Consider the following 17,376-nt stretch of genomic DNA (forward strand, 5'->3'; position numbering starts at 1 on the left):
CGGAAGGATGTGATTGCACTGGAGAGGGTGCAGAGGAGATTCACCAGAATGTTGCCTGGGCTGGAGCATTTCAGCTACGAAGGGAGACCGGATAGGCTAGGGTTGCTTTCCTTAGAGCACAGAAGGCTGAGGGGGAACCTGATTGAGGTGTAAAAAATTGAGGGGCAGAGATAGGGTAGATAGGAAGAAACTTTTTCCCTTAGCAGAGGCATCAATAACCAGGGGGCATAGATTTAAGGTAAGGGGCAGGAGGTTTAGAGGGGATTTGAGGAAAAATGTTATCACCCAGAGGGTGGTTGGAATCTGGAATACACAGCCTGAAGGGGTGGTAGAGGCAGGAACCCTCACAACATTTAATAAGTATTTAGATGAGCACTTGAAATGCCATAGTATACAAGGCTATGGGCCAAGTGCTGGAAAATGGGATTAGAATAGATAGGTGCTTGATGGCCGGCACAGACACGATGGGCCGAAGGGCCTGTTTCTGTGCTGTATAACTCTATGACTAGCTTTTTATTCCAAATTTTAGTTAATTCACTAAATTTAAATTCCCCAGCTGCTGTGATGGGATTTGAACTTATGCCTCTAGATCATGTCTCTGGATTACTCGTCCAGTAACAGAGCCACTCTGCTGCCAGACCATGAACCAGTCTCAACCAGTGTGATTTCAGGAAAAAATGGATTTTTCCATGCTAAAATGGCAATACATTTGTTTTGTACTAAAACTGTTGCTACATCTGCTTGACCTGGAAACTGGCCATTACTGCTCAATTCAGTCATTTTCAGGGTATTTGCCATTGCTCAGATAATCTTTTGTGCTTCAATCAGCTATGCACAATGTAGCAGCATCTACACAGATGCGTAATTTGAAGACGCAAGCATACAAAATGCAAATACATATAAATGACTTTGAATTTTTCCTTTTGACAGTTTTTTGTTGTTGCAGATATTATTGGCCTCTAACACCCCGAATGAATAACCATTTTGAAGATGTGAAGTTAATGTTAAGCTATAATTTTGACATTGGGCAATTTATATTCCTGCCGCCCATTTCACAATGGTGGCCCGCACACGCAGGCCGCATGTCGTGGAGCAGCCGCGATCCTAAGCACAGCAGCTCATTTAAATAGCTGGGGCAGGCTGCACGCCTGATCACGTGGAGGGGGCAGGCTGTCCGTCCCCAGCAATGGCGTCAGATGCCTGTGCTCAGGCGTTGATGCCATTTTTAAAGGGCTTTAAGCCCTACAGTTAAATTTTAATATTTAAAGCAAAAGTGAATATAAAAATTAAATACATTTATTTTGCCCCCTCCCATCCCCGCCAATAACAATTAAATGACTTGCCCTTTCCCCCCCAAGAACACTTACCTTGTCCACCTGACTTGCCCCCCCAAAAAGTGCATAAATTTTAACCTAAAACACTTCACACCATCCCCTACACCAATGATATTATTTTGACTCCTTCCACTAACCCCCCCACACTAAGAAACCTCCTCCTCTCCCCCTCCCCACAAGTGTTCCGCCTCGTTTCCCCAGACAAGGATCCAAAGGCACTGCAGTGCCGTCGACTGGCAGGAAAATTGCACCGGGACGGAAGGCAGCAGCGTAAGTATAATTAATGCATTACGTTTAATTTATTTGAATATGTAAATGGGGTCCCATCGCCAAGAAGGGGGGAGGGGGGCGACACGAGGCCTTGTTGCCACCGGCAATATCGGGCCGGGCCCTCCCGGCACAGGGTGCATGGCAGCCCTCTCCTGGAGGCATTTTCCAGCTTCCCCCACCACAAACCCCAACATCGGGGGTCTGTAAAATCCAGACCATTGTCTTGAATTCATTTTCCACTTGAAGCAGCCAAAACGGGAAAGAGAAAATATTCCATGTAATAAATTCCCATAACTGATCGTTTGAGTTTATAGAGAAAGGTACTGGAAAGTGCTAAACATAGTTATTGTTTCATTATTTAGAAGCTTTACTGGAATTCCAGTATAAAATATTAATTGTATAAAAAATAAAAAATACTTGGAGTTGCACTGTAGTTGATAAGCATAGGTGAATTGCACATAAAATATATTGTAATTCTGAGTCAATATTTAACAGGAATGTTAACACAAGTGCAACAAGGACAGTATCAATTTCTCTTAAGCTCATTATCAAATTGTGCACTTATTCATCAAGTCACGAGAAGTGGTTTACCCTCTAAAGTAGCAATTAAATGATAGATAGGGATTTTGAGGTGTGGTAAAAGCACATCATTGATTTGGCTCTACTCAGTGTTTGTTTCTGGCCACAACTTCATCACATCCGACAGAACATTGCTAGATTAAACTGCAAAAGCAAAATTACAATATGCATCACAAGGGAATAGTGACTGGAAGAGTGCCACTTAATTTGAAGCCAGCATGTTACATTTAGTGTATGTCCCGTTTCATTGTAAACTTGAAGTGTTAGTTGCCATGCACAGCTTGAGTGGGTATAATGGTGCTCTGAATTTTAGCCAAAACTACAGCCTTTAGTGTGCATGGCTGGTCACTGACTTTTCGACAAACCCAGAGGTGAAATAGACTTCTGCCAGTAATGAGATTGACTGGGTTTCATTTGTGAGGTGGCTCTAGCTGTTATGCTGCAGCCAATACATGAAAAAGTAGGTTTTTTTTGAGAGCCTAACAGGAAGAAAAACAGGTATAGTACTGATTATTGGTGTTATAGGAACATTCCAATGTGAAATTTACACCAAAACCAGGGTGAATTCAGTTTTGAGTTTCTAGTCTAACAGCATTATTAATTAATCTGCATATTTTGACTTCACTAGAAATGTACTGTTGAACACAACCCGTTAACTTAAAATTAGCCTTTTCATTTCACCAACAATTTTTGATGGTTTTTTTAAATGTTAAACTTCCCAAAAGTGAAAAAAACTTCTGGAATCCATAAGTGAAAATCCCATTACAAACAATAAAAAAGGTTTAATGTTGTATCCCATGGCTTCCTCTCCTGTAACAGAAGTCAACTAACGTTGTGGTTCTTATACAACACATTTCCTTAAAAAGACTGACGCTGCAAGTGCAGCATTACTACTCAAACCCTGCACAGAATTACAGCTTGGACCTTACTTTCATCTGAATCAGAAGATCAGGATGTGCCCCATTACATTGCTAGAGTAAAACAGACTAATCTGCTCTGCTCCTGTATAAAGTGCCCATCAGTTTCCAATGTGGTGCTAAGCTACACAGGAAAGCACTCTTCAAAATCAATATGAAGAACCACTTAACTGCTTGATATAATTCACTGCACCAACAGTACAACATGCCCAAAACTGGTTAATTTGATGAAGTTTATAATCAAATTTATAGACAAAATTTACAGAGGACAAAAATGTTTAAAAGAAAGTTACATCCAGGCCACCCTTACTTATTTTAAAAACGCTAAAAAGTCTAAAGCAGCTATTCCCTTCAGGCTAAGCAAGAAAACTGTATTGCTTAAAATTTAGGCACAGTGGACAAATGAACATTCTGTTCACAGTGTCCCATACACTAAGCTCTAAATCTAGGATATGCCACCATGGAGAGGCACTGAATGCAAAACAAGAAACTGAGGCACCAGAGCTGTACTAAGCCTGGTAAATGACATTCAGGAGGACTTTCCCGTCTGTACCTAACTTGTAAGTTACCACCATGACAGGTGAATATTTCAACATTATCTGGAGGTTATGGAAACTACAAACTACAATAATATTTGTATAGGGTATATTTGGATTATCATTCCCCTGACTGATTAGTCAATTTATGAGAAAAATGCACATCTGTGGTGATAGATTAGCATCTTGTAATGGTACAACATAGTCTTCCAACAATGTTGTGGTTCTCAAAATAGGAATACTGTTAAGTCACATACAAGTGAGCTTTGAAACTTCCATCTGCCCAACCTTTCACTCTCCATTCACTACAATACTTCTGAAGCTGTAAATTTCCTAAACCAGTCCTTCACTTGGATGAAGTGGCCGAATAAAGTGTTTATTCTTTTGCAATACAATAAATATAAGAATACGAGAGAAACTGTGTCAATTCAATATGCTATTTGTAATAACAAGGGTTTTTGTTTTACCCTGGGTAATGCTACAATACCAGATATTAGAGGTAATTCCAGATCCAGAACCCCCAGCAGAGAGCAGTGTTCATAGCAAGCACATCTTGGAAAACTGGATGGTAGCTCATAATTTACCATCTACCAGAATTAATACAAGGAAAAATCAGAGGCTGTGCATCTGCAATTGCCTGGGATGTGCACTGTGTGAATATTGTACCTTGCTGTCAATTCAGTTCTTAGAATAAGCCCTATTGCACAGACCAAAACATAGCTATAAAGTACTAATCAGATAAAAGGGAATGAAGAAAAGTGTAGTTGTAAGGAAAACTAGGTTGCAATGGAGGGAGGAAAGAGAAGGTATTGAGTGGAGCATTCCAGGGGTTCATGCTAGAATAACTCATGCTCTGGAATACATAAATAATGTGGAATTGCAATGTCCAATATAAAGTATTTAAATTCATAGCTAACACCAACCTATGGCAGACTGTGAATTAGAAGAAGCCACTATCATCTTACAAAGGGATCCAACAGCTTTTGTATTTGGGCTGATGAGTGGTAAATAAAATGGTAATATACAAGGTACTGCATATGGGAAGCAAAAATACTCTAACTGTACAACGGCTGAGATAGAATTTGCCAAAGTGGATGGTGAGAGAGATTTCATGTGCCAGTTGGATCATCACTCATCATGTTTAAAAAATATAACATGCAATAAACAAAGCAAAACTGCTAAGGTTTCAACAGGACCTCCCAAATCGGCAATATCTAAAAGGATAAGGGCAGCAGGGGTACAGAACACCACAACCTCCAAGTCCCCTGCCAAGTCATATGTCATCCTAACTTGGAAATATGTCACCATCTCTTCATTGTTTGGGTCAAAATCCTGGAATTCCCCAACTTAACAGTACAGTGGGTGTACATTCACCACAATGACTGCAGTGGGTCAAGGCAGTGGCTCACCACCACCTTCTTAAAGGCAAATGAGAGATGGGTAATAAATTCTGGCATTGCCAGCAATGCCCACATCCTGTGAATGAATAAAGAAAATCTGAGAAGATCTAACAGAGGGATAAGATACTTTACGAGATAAAGAAAATAAAATTGAGACAGTACTTCCAGATATGCCAGGGCCAAATTTAGCACACAAGGTTAATTAGCAGTTGGAACAGCTGCCAGGAAGAATGGTTGATGCCAGGATGTTGGACTTGTTCAAGAAACAACTGGATACTGTAACTTGATGGTGGCAGAACTGTTATTCTGCAAAGAGAACAGCATATCAGTACTCTTATAAGTTGATGCTCCAGGGTCAGATGCATATATCAAGAAGTTAGGCATATATTGCCCCCACCCCCAACATAATGGACAGAAAACAATGGGGGGCATATGCATGAATTCATCATATGCATTCTTGATAGGAAAGACTCGACAGCGGGATCACAAGTTCATAAAACTACCTCTCAAGCGCTGAAGGGACATCTTCATCCAAATTAGCTTGTGATAGTCTGGTACTCGACCACAAGCACACAGACACATGGACCTTAAAAAGTCTTATTTGGAGACTGCATCCTTTGCACAGCCCCACAATCAAGGCATAAGAAATCTTATTCCTACATGACCCTACCCACTCACTGGACCACCAGATACTAATTTATTTTCTTTTTAAATCTTATTTGTCACTTCTGTTGCTGACATCAGCTACATGGTATGACAGTGGCGACATTTAAAATGGAATGGTGAAAGCAGAGAACACGCAAGTGATAAATGTCAATACAAATCACTTCAGGTTCACATGTCTTGTTTTTAATTTGAAAATGCAGATCAAGGCTAAGGCTTATGATACAAATTACGACCAGGATCAAAACAAAAGGTTTCTCAACTTATGGAGGAATATGCATTTAGAAAATCTGCCCTTAGATTTCACTCCTATTTTAGAGCTGAAAGCATAAACTCTCTTTGGGTACTCAACATGTTCCAATTTACGCAAGTTTTATCTTGCAGTTTCAGAACTCAAAATAATCTCCTTTCTTTAGGAATCAATCCTATAACTCGCTGGGACAAATTTATTTCTGTGCAATGGCTTAACTAAGCTACTTGTGGGTCACTGAAGAGCTAATGAAACATGAGCGCTGGAGAATAAAAATGAACATTGAAATTTATTACTAACTGTTAAGACATAAATTAAGCATAAATATAACCAATAAAAATTGTAGTTTCTCTTTTTATTGTCATGTGCCATATACTTCAAATACTTTCTCCCAGTATGTACCAAATAATGTTCCGTCATCAACCACTAGAGCTGCAAGAGAGGCACAAATTAGGAAACACCTCTACACACAAAGGGCAGTAGAAGTTTGGAACGCTCTTCTGCAAACAGCAATTGACGCTAGATCAGTTGTTAATTTTAAAACTGAAATTGATAGTTTTTTGCTAAGCAAAGGTATCAAGGGATATGGGGCATTGGCGGGTATATGGTGTTAAGTTACAGATCAGCCATGATCTCACTGAATGGTGGAACAGACTCAGGGGGCCTGTTCCTGTGTTCCTATGTCCTTGCAGCAAAGCACATGGCCACTGCTCAATCCTTAACTACAGTATGCGGAGATTGGATCCTCTGCATGCTGAAATCCCAGATATAGATCCACAGCCTAATGTTAGATGCAAAAATTCACTAGGTCACACACAGCCTGCTGAACAACCATTCAATCTGTAACTGAAAAAGCTGACTATCCCTTCCCTACGACAACATTCACAATAATTTGCATTCATATAGTGCTCTTAATGTACGAAAGCATCCAAAAGCAATTCACATGAACATAAGACAAAAATTGACACCAATTGGGCCGAAGGAGATATTAGCACAGGTGACTAAAAGCTTGGTTAAAAAAGGTAGGTTTTAAGAAGCATCTTAAAGGTGGAGAGAGATGAAGACTGTTACAACCAGATGAGAAAGCTGTCTAGGTGTCCCTCTTAGCCTTCACCTGATCTTACTGTAATAGGGTGGGGAAGAGATGGTTGCCCACCTCCTTCTGGAATGTGTCTTTGCAAAACAGGTGTGGAAAGAGATGCAGTGGTTTTTGTCGAGGTTCATCCCAAGCAGCTCTGTAACACAGGAGTCTGTGCTCTACGGGCTGTTCCCAGGGACGCACACTGAGACAAACATCAACTGCTGCTGGAGGACTATCAATTCGGTGAAATACACCCTATGGTCTACCCGAAACTTGCTTGTCTTAAAGCGCAAAGAGTTGTCCACGACCGAATGTTGCAGACTGGCACATTCCAAGATCCAGGATGACGTGCTGAGGGACGCACTAAAGCTTGGGGCAGCCGCAGCAAAGGCTGAATGGGGAAAGACCACTGTGTAAGGTCCCCCCACCAAGCTGAACTGAGGGGCTGGATCCATGGGAAACCCCTCGAACTGTATGGGGAAAATTTTGTGTGCTGTAAAATGTAAAAATGTGTATGGCATGACAAATGAAATGGAAGGGTTGTGAGGCAACTCATGATTGTATTGAAGGAAACTGATCACCTTTGCACTGTTTGTATTTTTTAACTTGGTGCTGTTTGAAACTGTTTGGTAATGTATTTTTTACAGATTTTTATGAATAAAGTATATTTTGGGAAAAAAAACAGGGTTTAATTTTAAAAACACCATGTGTTGAGCTCCCCCTTGGTGAATTCTTGTTTACCCATTTCCAGTTATAAGGCAAATAAATGAGCACAAACAGGCTTTCTTAGGTTTAAAGAAGAAAAGCGAAATTTTATTAAACTTAAACTCTAATTCGCTTGACGCCTACTGATACAGGACGTGCCCATGCTAGCTTGCATACGCCATACGCATATGCAAATAGAAACAGAAAAGAGCAGAAGAAAAATAAAGTGGAAAGGTTTGAGGCAATATCTGAAGAGTTTGTTACGGTTCTTCGAGCTCACTGTAGAGTCCTTCTGCAAGTTGATCTTGCTTTTCACTGAGGCCCAGTATTTTTCTTAAACCTTTCTCACTGTAGGAGACTTTTCTCTCTTGGGGTTCATGTATCTTCAGTGGGTTTCAGTTCCATGAGAAAGAGATGGGAGCTGACAGGAAGGGAGGAGGTCTTTTCAATCCAGGAGCACAGAGCTTTCTGCCAGTTCAAACACTGTCTCTACAATTTTAAACTCCCAAGTTGGCCAGCAGGGTACTCACGTGACTGGTATAACCACTTCTGGCTTTGAGTATTGGATGGGTCAGGGAATAGCACCTTTTTTCCAAAGAGTGTCTGTTAATATGCAAAAATGTCCTTCCAGCCAGGTGCCTGCAACCCCTTGTAATGGCCTTCTCTTTTTCCTGGCAACAATTTGAAATTTAATGTCCATGTGGTAAAATTAATGTGCCTCATTCTTGGCAGGTGGGGGCCGACATAACGAGAGAGGGAGTTTAGAAAGGGAATCCAGAGTTTATGGCCTAGATGCCAGAAGGCATGCCCACCAATGGTGCAAGATGCGCAAATGTCCAGGGTTGGAGGGACACAGAGTTCTTGGAGGATTGTAGGACTTGAATAGATTACAGGGAGGGCTGAGGCCATGGAGGGATTTGAACACAAGGATGACAATTTTAAATTAATGTGTTGGTGGATCGGAAGCTGACAGAAGTTAGCGAACACAAGGGTGATTGGTGAGTGACACTTGGTGAGGGTTAGAATATGAGCAGCACTGTTTTGGATAAGCTCAAGTTTATGGAGCCCACAATATGGGAGGCTGGCCAAGAGTGCATTGGAATATGGAAGTCTGGAGGTAACAAAAGCATGGATGAGACTCTATCAGAAGTCTGATTAACTGTCAGTGACCAATGAACAACACTCCATGCTTTTTAGTTTGCATGCAAAGATGTCTACTTTCCTCCACTCAATAGTAATCAGGTGTGCAGCATGCCTGCTTGTTCACATCACCATGAACTGGTACTGCCATCACTGGTGCAGTATGCAATCAGAAGGGTCAGTTACTGCAACTTCTGCCATTGCTTAACAGACTAGAGGATTCATGAAAATTGAAAATATAAGCTAAAGCTACACTTTACCATGCAAATGAAATGTTTGTAAAAAGATTTTTTTAAATGACTGCTAGGCATTTCAAATTTAAGCTGTGAAAAATAGTTAATTAACTCAATTGCCTGTTTGGAATGTCTCAGAAAAACCTTTATACAGGCTGTTCAACTCTTGCAGTTCTCATTCCACAGCAATTACTGTGGTACCAAAGGTCTGGTTGTACTCTATGAACCTTAGATAGGGCATGGGTTAAGCAATGACCATGTTACCTATCTTGGTAGATTTTGTTTGACAGGCACAACACAGTCTAAAGGTATAGGTTTTAGATACATCTCTAGGTATTGTCTCCTTGTTTTTACCTTTGGTGAGCTCAGTCTTTCTTTACCAATATTTCTAACTATATAGCCAGGAATGGATATCCGAAGAATAGAACAAAGAACAGTACAGCACAGTACAGGCCCTTCGGCCCACGATGTTGTGCCGAACCTTTAACCTACTCTAAGATCAAACTAACCACCTACCCTTCATTTTACTATCATCCATGTACCTATCCAAGAGATGCTTAAATGCCCCTAATGTATCTGCTTCTACTACCACCGCTGGCAGCGCATTCCACGCACCCACCACTCTCTGTGTAAAGAACCTACCTCTGACATCTCCCTGAAACCTTCCTCCAATCACCTTAAAATTATGCCCCCTGGTGATAGCCCTTTCCACCCTGGGAAAAAGTCTCTGACTATCCACTCTATCTATGCCTCTCATCATCTTGTACCCCTCTATCAAGTCACCCCTCATCCTTCTTCTCTCCAATGAGAAAAGCCCTAGCTCCCTCAATCTTTCTTCGTAGAACATGCCCTCCAGTCCAGGCAGCATCCTGGTAAATCTCCTCTGCACCCTCTCTAAAGCTTCCACATCCTTCCTATAATGAGGTGACCAGAACTGAACACAATATTCCAAGTGTGGTTGAACCAGGGCCTTATAGAGCTGCAGCATAACCTCGCGGCTCTTAAACTCAATCCCCCTGTTAATGAAAGCCAACACACCATACGCCTTCTTAACAAACCTATCAACTTGGGTGGCAACTTTGAGCGATCTATGGACATGGACCCCAAGATCCCTCCGTTCCTCCACACTACCAAGAATCCTGTCTTTAAGCCTGTATTCCGCATTCAAATTCGACCTTCCAAAATGAATCACTTCACACTTTTCCAGGTTGAACTCCATCTGCCACTTCTCAGCCCAGCTCTGCATCCTGTCAATGTCCCGTTGCAACCTACAACAGCCTTCCACACTATCCACAACTCCAGCAACCTTCGTGTCATCGGCAAACTTGCTAACCCAGCCTTCCACTTCCTCATCCAAGTCATTTATAAAAATCACAAAGAGCAGAGGTCCCAGAACAGATCCTTGTGGAACACCACTGGTCACCGAGCTCCATGCTGAATACTTTCCATCTACTACCACCCTCTGTCTTCTATGGGCCAGCCAATTTTGTATCCAGACAGCCAACTTTCCCTGTATCCCATGCCTCCTTACTTTCTGAATGAGCCAACCATGGGGAACCTTATCAAATGCCTTGCTAAAATCCATATACACCACATCCACTGCTATTCCTTCATCAATGTGTTTTGTCACATCTTCAAAGAATTCAATAAGGCTTGTGAGGCATGACCTGCCCCTCACAAAGCCATGCTGACTGTCTCTAATCAAACCATGCTTTTCCAAGTAATCATAAATCCTGTCTCTCAGAATCCTCTCCAATAATTTGCCCACTACCGACGTAAGACTGACTGGTCTATAATTCCCAGGGTTATCCCTATTCCCTTTCTTGAACAAGGGAACAACATTTGCCACCCTCCAATCATCCGGTACTACTCCAGTGGACAGTGAAGACGCAAAGATCATCGCCAAAGGCGCAGCAATCTCTTCCCTCGCTTCCCGTAATATCCTTGGGTATATCCCGTCTGGCCCCGGGGACTTATCTGTCCTCATATCATTCAAAATTTCCAGCACATCCCCCCTCTTAACCTCAACCTGTTCGAGCGTATCAGCTTGTTCCATGCTGTCCTCACAAACGACCAGGTTCCTCTCACTAGTGAATACTGAAGCAAACTATTCATTTAGGACCTCCCCTACCTCCTCCGACTCCAGGCACAAGTTCCCTCCACTATCCCTGATCGGCCCTACCCTCACTCTGGCCATCCTCTTGTTCCTCACATAAGTGTAGAACGCCTTGGGATTTTCCTTAATCCTACCCGCCAAGACTTTTTCATGTCCCCTTCTAGCTCTCCTAAGTCCATTCTTCAGTTCCTTCCTGGCTACCTTGTAACCCTCTGCAGCCCGGTCTGATCCTTGCTTCCTCAACCTTAAGTAAGCTTCCTTCTTCCTCTTGACTAGCTGTTCCACATCTCCTGTCATCCAAGGTTCCTTCACCCTACCATCCCTTCCCTGCCTCATCGGGACAAATCTATCCAGCAGTCGCAGCAAGTGCTCCCTAAACAACCTCCACATTTCTGTCGTGCATTTCCCTGAGAACATCTGTTCCCAATTTATGCTCCCCAGTTCCTGCCTAATAGCATTGTAATTCCCCCTCCCCCAATTAAATATTTTCCCATCCCGTCTGCTCCTGTCCCTCTCCATGACTATAGTAAAGGTCAGGGAGTTGTGACCACTATCACCGAAATGCTCTCCCACCGAGAGACCTGCCACCTGGCCTGGTTCGTTGCCAAGCACCAAGTCCAACATAGTCTCCCCTCTAGTCGGCCTATCTACATATTGAGTCAGGAACCCTTCCTGGACACACCTGACAAAAACTGCTCCATCCAAACTATTTGCACTAAGGAGGTTCCAATCAATATTAGGGAAGTTGAAGTCACCCATGACAACAACCCTGTTACTTCTGCACCTTTCCAAAATCTGCCTCCCAATCTGTTCCTCCATGTCTCTGCTGCTATTGGGGGGTCTATAGAAAACTCCCAATAAAGTGACTGCTCCTTTCCTGTTTCTGACTTCCACCCATAATGACTCAGTAGACAAACCCTCCTCGACGACCTCCCTTTCTGCAGCTGTGATATTATCCCTGATTAACAATGCCACTCCCCCACCTCTTTTACCTCCCTCCCTATTCCTTTTGAAACATCTAAACCCTGGAACATCCAACATCCATTCCTGCCCCTATGATATCCACGTCTCCGTAATGGCCACAACATCGTAGCTCCAAGTACTGATCCATGCTCTAAGTTCATCACCCTTATTCCTGACACTTCTTGCGTTAAAATGGACACACTTCAACCCATCATACTGGCTGCAACGTTGCCCTGTCAACTGTCTAACCTTCCTCACAGACTCTCTGCACTCTGTATCTGCCTGGTCTACAGTTACCCCATCCACTGATCCGTGGCTCCGGTTCCCATCCCCCTGCCAAACTAGTTTAAACCCTCCCGAAGAGCTCTAGCAAACCTCCCGCCCAGGATATTGGTGCCCCTCCAGTTCAGAAGGAGTCTATATCGTCCATATCAGTGTCAGTGCTAGCAGCACCTTGAAACAACCTACGGTAATGCCATTACTCAAGTATTTTTCTTCAAGCTTTTAATATAGTTTCCTTTTAAAAGCCATGATTGACTCAGTTTCAATAACAGTTGCAATCATACATTCCATATTCTGATAGCCGTTTGTATGAAAACATTTTACTAACCTCTCCAATTTTATTATTAATCCGAACTTTATGTCCTTCGTTCACTTTGTGCTTATTGACCTACATTGGCTCCCAATCGAGCAACATCTTGATTTTAGGATTCTCATCCTTGTTTTCAAATCCTTCCATGGCCTTGTCTCTCCCTGTCTCTACAATCTCCTCCAGCCCCACAATCCTCTAAAATATCTGCGCTCCTCTAATTCTGGCCTCTTCAGCATCCTAATTGTAATTGCTCCACCACTGGTGGCTGCGCCTTCAGTTACCTATGCCCTAGGCTCTGGAATACCCTCCTATCAGGCAAGCCACCCCCCCCCCCCCCCCACCCCACCTGCCAAGTCTGAGACACACATTATTTCGCCACATGAACATTAAACCTTAAAATTTCAAGCCCATGACTGGAAAGACATTTGCATAGTAACAGGCAGTGTTGGAACAAGGGACAAAGGACCATGCCCTGACACATTTAACCAACAATGGACTTTTCATTAGCAGACTTTGAGGGTGGGGGAGCAAGCATTCCAGGTTGACTGCTAAGATAGCAGAATCCACAAACACAGATGTGGTCAGACCAGTGTTTATTCAGATGACTAACTGGCTGTTGCCGAATTTTGAACTGAGACTTTTAAATTTGAGAAAACAGTGTCTGAAGTCAGAAAGCATTTGTCTCCTGGACTGAGAAGGCCTCTCTCCTGTCTGGTCTCATCTTGCTCTCACCAGCTTCAGAAACCATTGAAGACACATGAACCCCAACAGAGAAATGTCTCCTACAGTGAACAAGGTTTAAGAAGAATATTGCGGCCCAATAAGAAGTAAGAGCTGTCTACTATCAAGGACTCTATGGCGAGCTGGAAACACAGAAACAGTAACAAGAAACCCCCTTTAGAGACTGCCTCAAACTATTTTATTTTTCTTCTCTTTTCTGTCTCTATTTGCATGTGTGTATCGCGTGTGCATGCTCGTGTGGGCGCATCGTATATCCGTAGGTATTAACCGTATTAGAGTTTATTTAAGGTTTTATAAATTTCACTTTTTTCCTTGAAACCAAAGAAAGCCTGCTTATGCTCATTTCTTTGCCTTATAATTGGAAAGCTGTGAACAAAGATTCACAAAGGGGAGCTCAAAACACAGTGTGTTTAAAAATTAAACCCTGTTACAATAAGACCAGGTGAAGACAGCAAAAGACCCCTAGACATCTTTCTTACCTGGTTGTAACACCTCCCTACAAATCTCTGCCTCTCTACCTCATTTTCCTCCTTTAAGACACTCCTTAAAACCTACCTCTTTGACCAAGCTTTTGCTCATCTGATCGGACCTAATATCTCCTATGTGGTTCAGTGTCATATTTTGTTTTATAATGTGAAGCACCTTGGGATGTTTTATTATGTTAAAGGCACTATATAAATATAAGTTTTGCCTGTTACCAATTTACTATCTAATGATTTTTTTCTATTATTGCCCTCTAAAACCCTATCAACATTTTAAATAATTCTATTAGATCTCCCTTAACATTCTTTACGCTAGCAAATACAAACCTAGTTTTGCAATTCTCTCATCATGACTAAACAATCTTAAATCATCCTGGCATCATCCTGGTGAGCAAAGCCAAATATGTAGCTTTTCCATAGCCCCAATATCCTTTCTATAACGGGGTGTCCAAAGCTATATATTCCTCCAACTGTGATACTATAAAACACTATACTGTCTAATGGGTAATGAAGAAATGCAAGTGATTCCAATAATTGAAAATATGACTATATATAAATTTGTCCAATTATAGTTTATGACATTAAAGCCCTGCTGTATGCAGAAAGAAACCAATGTGAAACCTGCAATAGGAGCAGTAAGAAGTTACCAGTGGTAAAGGAATTTAGACCTAATCAATTCAACTCTGAATGCACTAGAGTTTAAAATGCAATTTTAAAACAATGATAAGATTTGCTAAACCTGCCAACTATACCAGCAGGGTGACTTGACTGGGCCATGAAAAATGGGCCAGTTACACTGCAGGCTCCATTACAGTAGTGTTCTTTGAGAGTTTGTGAAAACATCTAAAAACTTTGCACATTTGAGCTGCAGTTTTTAGATCTTAACCTAGTCTTCTGATGAGATAAAACCTCCATATAACTTGAATGAACTAAATAGCATCATAAGTAAGATAAAGAAACAAAACAAAAAATTAGATATATTCCACTGTATAAAATTTCATAGCCCACCATCACCATACTTAGTTGAGGGCAATGATGAATTACCCCACCTTGCTCCAATATCCAAGCATCAAAAAAAGTGTTCAGTTCCCTTAAAACAGTACAAGAGTGGACACGTAGGTTATACGATGTTTTTGTAATAGCGTAGTAAAACTATAAGACTGGGAATTGAGTCTGAAAATAATGCTTCTTTGTTTTCTGCGTCTATACAAAGCGAACAGACCATCAAATACATTCAGCTCTGAACAGTACTCCATCCTAAAATGCGAAAAACATGGAAGTGAACCTGCTTGCAATCAAATCATTCGGAATGACCGCCTGGGCTGACACATTTGTAAAGCATTCCCAAAAGATGAAATGGAGGAAAATATTCCAGTCTAGATTGCTCGCATCTATACAAAGACAAGCAAGGAAACTCTTCAGATACGCAATACCTTAAAAAAGGCTCAGTTGACAAATTCACGGAACAACCGTTTCAGCAGGTTTCTCACTGTCGACTATCAAATGTTCTTTCTGGTACCGGACTGCACAAGCACAAGGCAAATTCTTATGTTTTAAAACAGCTTTCAATGGAGGAAAAAAAAAACTGGGAACAATATGCGCCTATCAAAATGCAGAAACAGAAAATGCAGTATGTCAGTTAAGTCCCAGCTGGTGATGAAGTGCAAACTCTGTCGACTGTGCATCGTTTATTTTTAATGTACACCAGAAATCGTACACTGAGTGTGTTGCTCCTCAACTGTTATTTGCGCGAAGATCGGGTACATAAATTGGAATTTAAACTGACAGTCTATCGGTTATTTAGTAAGTCTTACCTTTCAGAGAATCGGGAAGACCCGGTGTTAGCGTCGGTTGGATGTGTTGTACACTGAAGTGTGGGGCAATGAGGGAAATAAAAAAATGAAACAAAACCATGCGTTGAAGCCCTTATCAGGCTGATGCTCTAATTGTCCGGCAGTCTAGCTGCAGTTCAGGCTCGAACCCCTATTGTCCGGTTGCCTGGCGCGCGCGAGCTCTCGTGCTCCCCAGCAGTGTCCAGTCCCCGCGAGCTCTCGTGCTCCCCAGCAGTGTCCAGTCCCCGCGAGCTCTCCTGCTCCCCAGCAGTGTCCAGTCGTGCCACCAAAGGGCTCAGCCCCCACCCCCCCCCTTTCCCCTTCAAGTCAAGGCAGAGATGGAGAAAGGTCAAGCCCGAGACAATGCGACAATCTCCACATGCAGCTTTATCCTGCCGCCCTATGTAAGTATTTACACTCTCAGATCCATCCTGGCGAGTTCCCGCACGTTTGTGTCTCTCCCTCTGACAGCTCCATCTGGCTTTCACTAACCGCATGCATTTGAATGAAGTGTAAGTGTAGTGTCAGTAACATACGCAAAGGCATTGAAAAGAGGCTTGTGGGTTGCAATTAACTAGCCCCAGAGCCCCCGGACGCTCATTACGTCAGTCATTGTCTCCCATCTATTTTTCGGCAGGTGCAAGGTCTATTTATATATAAATGCAGGGAATATGCGGTGAAATCTAAAGTCCGTCGTGATGTACCATAATTATTGTACCTGTATCACCTTTTAATAAGGAAAATCTTTGCGGTGAAAATGAAATTGACGTTGCTGAATCAGAAACAAATTGCCAAAAATGAAATTATTTGGAGTACCGTTTTCGCCCGATTTCATGTAGCTTTTTATGCGAGCAAATGTGTGTAAGAACAGCTTTAGGAGTAGCTAAGATGAACATATTTTACAAAAGCTCATTCATTTGTACACTTGTTAGTTCATTGTTTTTCTGAGTCCTATGCTAGAGTCAAAACATATTGATGTAACTAAAATTCAGAAATTTGCTTGCAGGGTTCATATTCAGAAGTGCCATTGAACTCTTGAAGGAATATTCATTTAAAAAGTGTTTGACAGATCGTTTTACTAATTTCTGTAAAAAAAGGGGCGGCACAGTGGCGCAGAGGTTAGCACCGCAGCCTCACAGCTCCAGCGACCCGGGTTCAATTCTGGGTACTGCCTGTGTGGAGTTTGCAAGTTCTCCCTGTGTCTGCGTGGGTTTTCTCCTGGTGCTCCGGTTTCCTCCCACAAGCCAAAAGACTTGCAGGTTGGTAGGTAAATTGGCCATTATAAATTGCCACTAGTATAAGTAGGTGGTAGGGAAATATAGGGACAGGTGGGGATGTGGTAGGAATATGGGATTAGTGTAGGATTAGTATAAAATGGGTGGTTGATGGTCGGCACAGACTCGGTAGGCCAAAGGGCCTGTTTCAGTGCTGTATCTTTAAACTAAACTAAAAGTACACTTTAAAAATACCCGTCTCGAAGTGGGGAAAGTTGCTATAGCAATACACGTTCCATGACACTCTAACATTGACTTCTGCTTCCAG

The 17,376-nt window shown here is 42.1% G+C and overlaps 1 protein-coding gene across 1 annotated transcript in view; it reads right to left on the reverse strand.

The window, feature by feature from the left end:
• pde4ba (phosphodiesterase 4B, cAMP-specific a) overlaps positions 1-16,065 on the reverse strand; it is an 832,714-nt gene extending 816,649 nt beyond the window's left edge. Inside the window, exon 1 of the mRNA XM_068037289.1 lies at positions 15,817-16,065. The gene's annotated coding sequence lies outside the window, so the exon portion shown is untranslated. The remainder of the gene's footprint in view (positions 1-15,816) is intronic.
• Positions 16,066-17,376: the final 1,311 nt, after the last annotated feature.

Source organism: Heterodontus francisci, chromosome 8, assembly GCF_036365525.1.
Source record: "Heterodontus francisci isolate sHetFra1 chromosome 8, sHetFra1.hap1, whole genome shotgun sequence".
NCBI classification, from domain to species: Eukaryota; Metazoa; Chordata; class Chondrichthyes; order Heterodontiformes; family Heterodontidae; genus Heterodontus; species Heterodontus francisci.